The following is a 6,000-nucleotide window of genomic DNA, read 5'->3' as shown; positions in this document are numbered from 1 at the left end:
GTACTTAAGTTGTCTTTGCCTTCTTTGACATCAGCATGAATAGCAACAATACATATTACACATCTTTTAACAACACAGAAAAGAGCTGGTTTGTAAAATATAAAATGCGATGACAAAACTTCTGCCATTCTCCTCCTCCCCCCACCATGAAGTGAGCCCTGCACAGTCTTCTCACAGTTTTCAATGTATTAGTATAAACATTGCTTAACCCCAGTTAACTCCAGAAGCAGGATTTACATAAAAGAAAAATGAGAGGAGAAAGAAAAGAAAAAAACCCATCTCTGCATTTAGCTGGAAGGAGACAAACGTCCTGCAACAGAACACATTTTTATGTGTTGAGTTCTCTTCTAATTATAAATGTGGAATTTCAAAATAAAAGAACACAGTAAAGAGACAGTGTCCCCAGGGAAGCAGGCAGGCTGGTTTCCAGGAGGCTTGGAAGAGAACATTTCCTTTATTGAATTCATCCTGTCCGAGGTCTGTCCTTCAGTTACATAGGCTCAGAAACCTAATTTATCAAATCTGGAGAGAAGAGGGCAGTCCATATTAATCGAATTGCATGTAAAATGATCAATTCATTAACCAACAATGAAAACTCTAACAGTCATACAAAATCACATGGCCAGAATAGTCTGTTTCTTTTGAACAAATCTACATTGGATGCTGAATCATAATCATAAAAATGCTTGGAAAACAGAGACTCAAAGACAAGAGAATTGCTGGCTGATTTGCATATTTGACGCCTTCAAGACAAAATAACCAACTTCATGTGTCTATGCTTCCTACAGGAATCTGTGTGTGAACTTGGTCAATCAACTGTCATCAGAACTTTCCTCTTACATTTTTTTAAATCTGGTTTCCTACCAGGACTTACACCGTAACACTTCAAGGGTGGTTTTAGTTTACTAGTTAGTTAGGTAGATTTTTGTTAAAATCTCAGTGACTGATCCAATTGTTAAAGACTAATTTAAAAAAAAATGCCTTGTGTGTGTGTATATATATATTATATATATATATAATTTTAAGCCTCTTTCACATATTTTTTATTCTTAGGATTTCTTCAACACAGAACAAAACCTCTAATATTTAAAGTTTTAAAATACAAAAGTCACTGGGAAAGAGGACAGACGGATGGATATATAGATAGATAGACAGATAGATAGACAGAGATATAAATATATAACTTCCTGTTATAAGCATTTCAAAGAACTTACATGCACAATTAAAGCAGTGTGATGATTTCTCTCCCTCCTTGACTCTGCTCTCCTCCTCACTATCCTGGAACTATGGAACTAAGTTTTATTCTACTCTCTTTCAGAATTCACATCCCAATACCTAGATACCTAGATCCAGAATCTGTTTATTCACTGGTTGTTTAAAGGAGCAAATATATAGAGTGACATATTTTCCTACAAGTGGGAAATTCTCATTCCTGCTTCATAGGAATGAGACTTTGGGTGGATCCTAAGAACGTTTTCAGAGTGATAGGGTGATAGACTGAGGAGGGTGGAAAATAGAAGCAAATGTGGAACACAGAAAAGACTGGGAATCTCAAAGACATGTTTTTACTACTTAAAAATTTTGCCCAAGATTGATCTTCAATTATATATTTTATTGCTTTCCTCTCTAGCTCTGCTCAGGGAATATTCCTAAATTAGATTTTAGAAAAAAATCCGGGGAAGCAGCCCCTCCCTACCCTTTGTTTTTTCTTCCTTCTAGTCTCCTTCCTCTCTGCACATTTCAGGAACATTCGGATTTCAAGGATGACTGGAGAGAAGGGAAGCAGCAAAAATGAGGTAAGAGTTAAAAGGAATGGAGAGAGGCAAAAAGAATGTTCTCCATGTTTACAAATTGAATTATTACTTTGGTAAATTCTCTTCCTTTTATAGGAATGGAAGTAAACCAGAATTTACTAAGATTCAACAGAAATGTTCCCACTTTTGAAGGATAAAAATGGCCAACTAATAAACCATATCCTAAAGGACTTTACTAAATTAAATAACAGAAACTGAAAGAAAACATTTTATATTAATCATAGAACAAAGTATATATATAGACACCATAAGACAGAAAAAAAATCCAGAAACTCAGCTATAAGTTCAGTAACAGAAAGGGATACAAATTACAAAGTTTAAGCTGCCAAACACTGCACAGTAAACAGATTCCATCTTGCCTTCATGAGATTTCAGCACAATTGCTGGTTAATTTCTTCTTTAATTTTTTTTTAAGAACAATGTAACTAATTCCTTCTCACTGCAATTTAAGAAACTAGGTAAAAGCAATGTACACACAATAGGAATTCTGATGATATCTAATTTGAGCTGTGCCAGGACTATAGTCTGTTCCAGTTCCAAGCCAGCCTATGAAAACCTGACTCACCTTTTGTTAGTCCAGTAGGCACAGTCTATCTGCTCTATTCTAATTGCAAAATTGCTACAACTCATAATAATGAAAGTCAGATCAGAACGGCATTTTCAAATCCAGTTAAGTTTGCATATTTAACTTACAGCAAAAAAATGTTCATGGAAGTCATGGAGATCACTATATGGCAGAGTAGAAATCATTGTCATGAAGCCAGACTTTACACTCAGATACAGATTTACAACTAAGTATTATTCAAGTAATTTTCTGTAAGTTGCTCAGATTAGAACTCTGAAAACTATACAAAAGTTTGAGTAACAAATTTCTTCTTGGCAAGACTTTAGAATTTTCAGGATGGAAGAATTTGGGGTGGTGGTTGAATCTGATTTCCTTTTGCCTAGTAAAGTGATATAATAGTCAAGGGCATTGGCAGTACAGTCATGTTCCCTAACCCTGAGTCCTGGATGTACTAGTGGGACACTGAAGAAGTTATTAAGCTTTCTAAGCCTCGGTCTTCTCATCTGTAAGATAGTGATAATAGTAGTACTCAAGTCAGAGGGCTGTTATGTGGTTTAAACAACAATTCATGAAAAAGTAGAACATGGTAAGTTGTTTATAAGGTATAAATAGAAATATCCTCGAATATATTTGGGATGCTCTAAATAACTTTTTTTTTTTTTTTTTTTTTTTTTTCAGACAGGGTCTCACTCCGTTGCCCAGGCTGGAGTACAGTGGTACAATCACTGCTCACTGTAGCCTCAACTTCCTGGGTTCAAGAGATCCTCCCCACTCAGACTTCTAAGTAGCTAGACCATAAGCACATGCCACCACATCAGGCTAATGTGTTTTTTTGTTTGTTTTTTGTTTTGTTTTTTTTCTTTTTTGTAAAGATTGAGGTCTCACTGTGTACCTAGGATGGTCTTGAACTCCTGGGCCCAAAAAATCTTCCTGCCTCAGCCTCCTAAAGTGCTGGGATTATAGGCATGAGCCAGTGCACCTGGTTAAATGACTTTAGAGATTTTGAATGTTAAATAACTAATGAAAGTGAAGTACTACTTATGTATTTCTCTCCCAAAAAGGATAAGTTGATATTGATACAAACAATTTACATATCTTAAAAGAATAAACACATTCTCATATTTTGGGCCATCTTCCTGAATGAAACTCAAAGCCATGGCACTTGAAGTAAACAAAGATGTCTTCTAGAGATCATACACTTATTTCCCGAAAAGGTAGTCAATAAATGATTTCCTCATTTTATCTACAGGATAGAATCTCCTACGACATGAGAGGCATGATTGGTTAATAGCTATTAATAGATATTTCTACTTGGACTTGAGTTTCTTAAATCTACATGGAATCTATGTGGTGGATAACAGAAATAAATAAAGGAAATCCCTCCTCATTTTATTTACCTGTAAGTGTTGAGTCAATTTTGTATGCTGTCATAATCCTCAGTCTAGACCACGGTCTCTCCATCATGCCACTCAGCTGGCATGAGAGGAAGGGAGACAAAGACCACACAGCTAGCAATGTGAGTGCAGAGACACACATGAGAAGACACATACAAAGAACAAGGAACATCTCCACAAAACAGCAAAAGCAAATCACATATTCGGGAAAGACAAATGTATCTTATCTTTGTAAGAAGTCGATGTTGTGATTATTTGCAGTGAGAGATGTCAACTAACGGTGTTTCAGATTTAAGGCATGGGAGGTTAAAGGCATGCTTTGGCTTGACAGTCTTTATGAGAGTCACACACACTATTTGACCTTGAATTTTTTTCAAATCTTAGTATACTCACAAGTAAAATAAGTAATAATGTCTCTATCTCTGGGTTATTTTGATAAGTAACTGAGATAATGTATGCAAAATATAGCACAAAGCTTGGCACATAGCATGTTACCAGAATGTGGTAGCTATTATTATTGCTATTATTGTTTGCTGATTAAAACATTTAAAAGAATAGTTTTATTTTTTATTTTTCAATGCTAAAGACTAGCCCTCTACTAGATTTTTAAATTAAAACAAAACAAAAACAAAAAGAAATCCCAGCCAGCGACAACCTAAAAGCAAAACAATGCTCAAAGGGGGAAAGCAATGCTAAGACTCTCTTTAGAAGGCTTGTTTTCATTTAAACGACATTCAAAACAAGGACAGTGTTCCTATGAAGCTTAAAAGATATGTATGTAAAATAGAGCAAGTGGAGACATGAATTCATATAATTTATTGCTGGAAAGAAACAGACAAGATCTAATTCTATACACTCATCTTTGAAATTAGTAAATTCATGCCTAGAAAATGAGTGTTTCTTTATTTTTTCACCACCATGCCCAGCTAATTTTTGTATTTTTAGTAGAGACGGGGTTTCACCATGTTGGCCAGGATGGTCCCAATCTCTTGACCTTGTGATCTGCCCACCTCGGGCTCCCAAAGTGTTTTTTTTTTTTTTTTTTTTTTTTTTTTTTTTTTTTTTTTTTTTTTTTTTTTTTTTTTTTTTTTTTTTTTTTTTTTTTTTTTCTGTTGCCCAGGCTGGAGTGCAGTGACACAATCTCAGCTCACTGCGGCCTCTGCCTCCCAGGTTCAAGCGATTCTTCTGCCTCAGCCTCCAGAGTAGCTGGTATAACAGGCACACATCACTACACCCAGCTAATTTTTGTATTTTTAGTAGAGACAGCGTTTTACCATGTTGGCCAGGCTGCTCTAGAACTCCTGGCCTCAAGTGATCTGCCTGCCTTGGCCTCCCAAAGTGCTGGGATTACAGGCTTGAGCCACCACATCTGGCCAGAAAACGAGTATTTCAAGATCACTAGATGGTTAGTTACCAACACTAGAACCCAAGTTTCTGCCAGTCTTTCTATAAAGACCAACAGCTTTCCATACAATTCATTCCTGTTCTTAATTATCAGCTACAGTAGAGTTTCTTGTGAGGAAAATCAGACTTCTGAAGCAATTCTGGAATGCCCTTGGCCACTGACAAAGGGAGAGAGTTAGGATAATGACACTTTTATATTAGATTTTTGGGATGCTTTAGATGATGTCATTTCCCAATTTCATTGCAAGAAAATATTTCGGTTTTATTCCCATGACTCAGAGCAACGAAAGAAAGTCAAACACAGAAGGTAGTATTTACCTAAATAATTGGAATAGCTTCTTATGAGCTGTTTTATTTACTTTTTGGGTAAATGTATTTATTATTCAGGCAGTTTATTTTTATGCACTACATATTTGTATAACATTTTAAATGCATATGGTTTTATAAACCCTGTCTAAAATACATTGTATGCTGACAATAATTATCAGAAATTGAAGTATATCATAAAAAATTCTATGAAACTTCAGAGAATTATAAGCATCTTCTATTTTACTACTGGTATAACCACTGTTGGATTTACAGAATGCCATTGCCAAACTATCTCAAAGACTGATCATTTTTCTATAATTATATATTTGTAGTCAAACACAGATATTGATAGTAAACTTACAAAATCGGGGTTGATTAATAAATTCATAATTGCAAAATATGATCAGGCTGTTATTTAAGCCCATTTAATAATACTGTATATGACAAACATTTATTTTTCTCTCACCAAGTGCCCAAACTTGGGGTATGTAAGCACTTTGCTTTAGCTCAGTGT

Source organism: Hylobates moloch, unplaced genomic scaffold (assembly GCF_009828535.3).
Source record: "Hylobates moloch isolate HMO894 unplaced genomic scaffold, HMol_V3 SCAFFOLD_19, whole genome shotgun sequence".
Taxonomy (NCBI): domain Eukaryota; kingdom Metazoa; phylum Chordata; class Mammalia; order Primates; family Hylobatidae; genus Hylobates; species Hylobates moloch.
The sequence above is the reverse complement of the archived record's forward strand: the minus strand, read 5'-3'. Positions refer to the sequence as shown.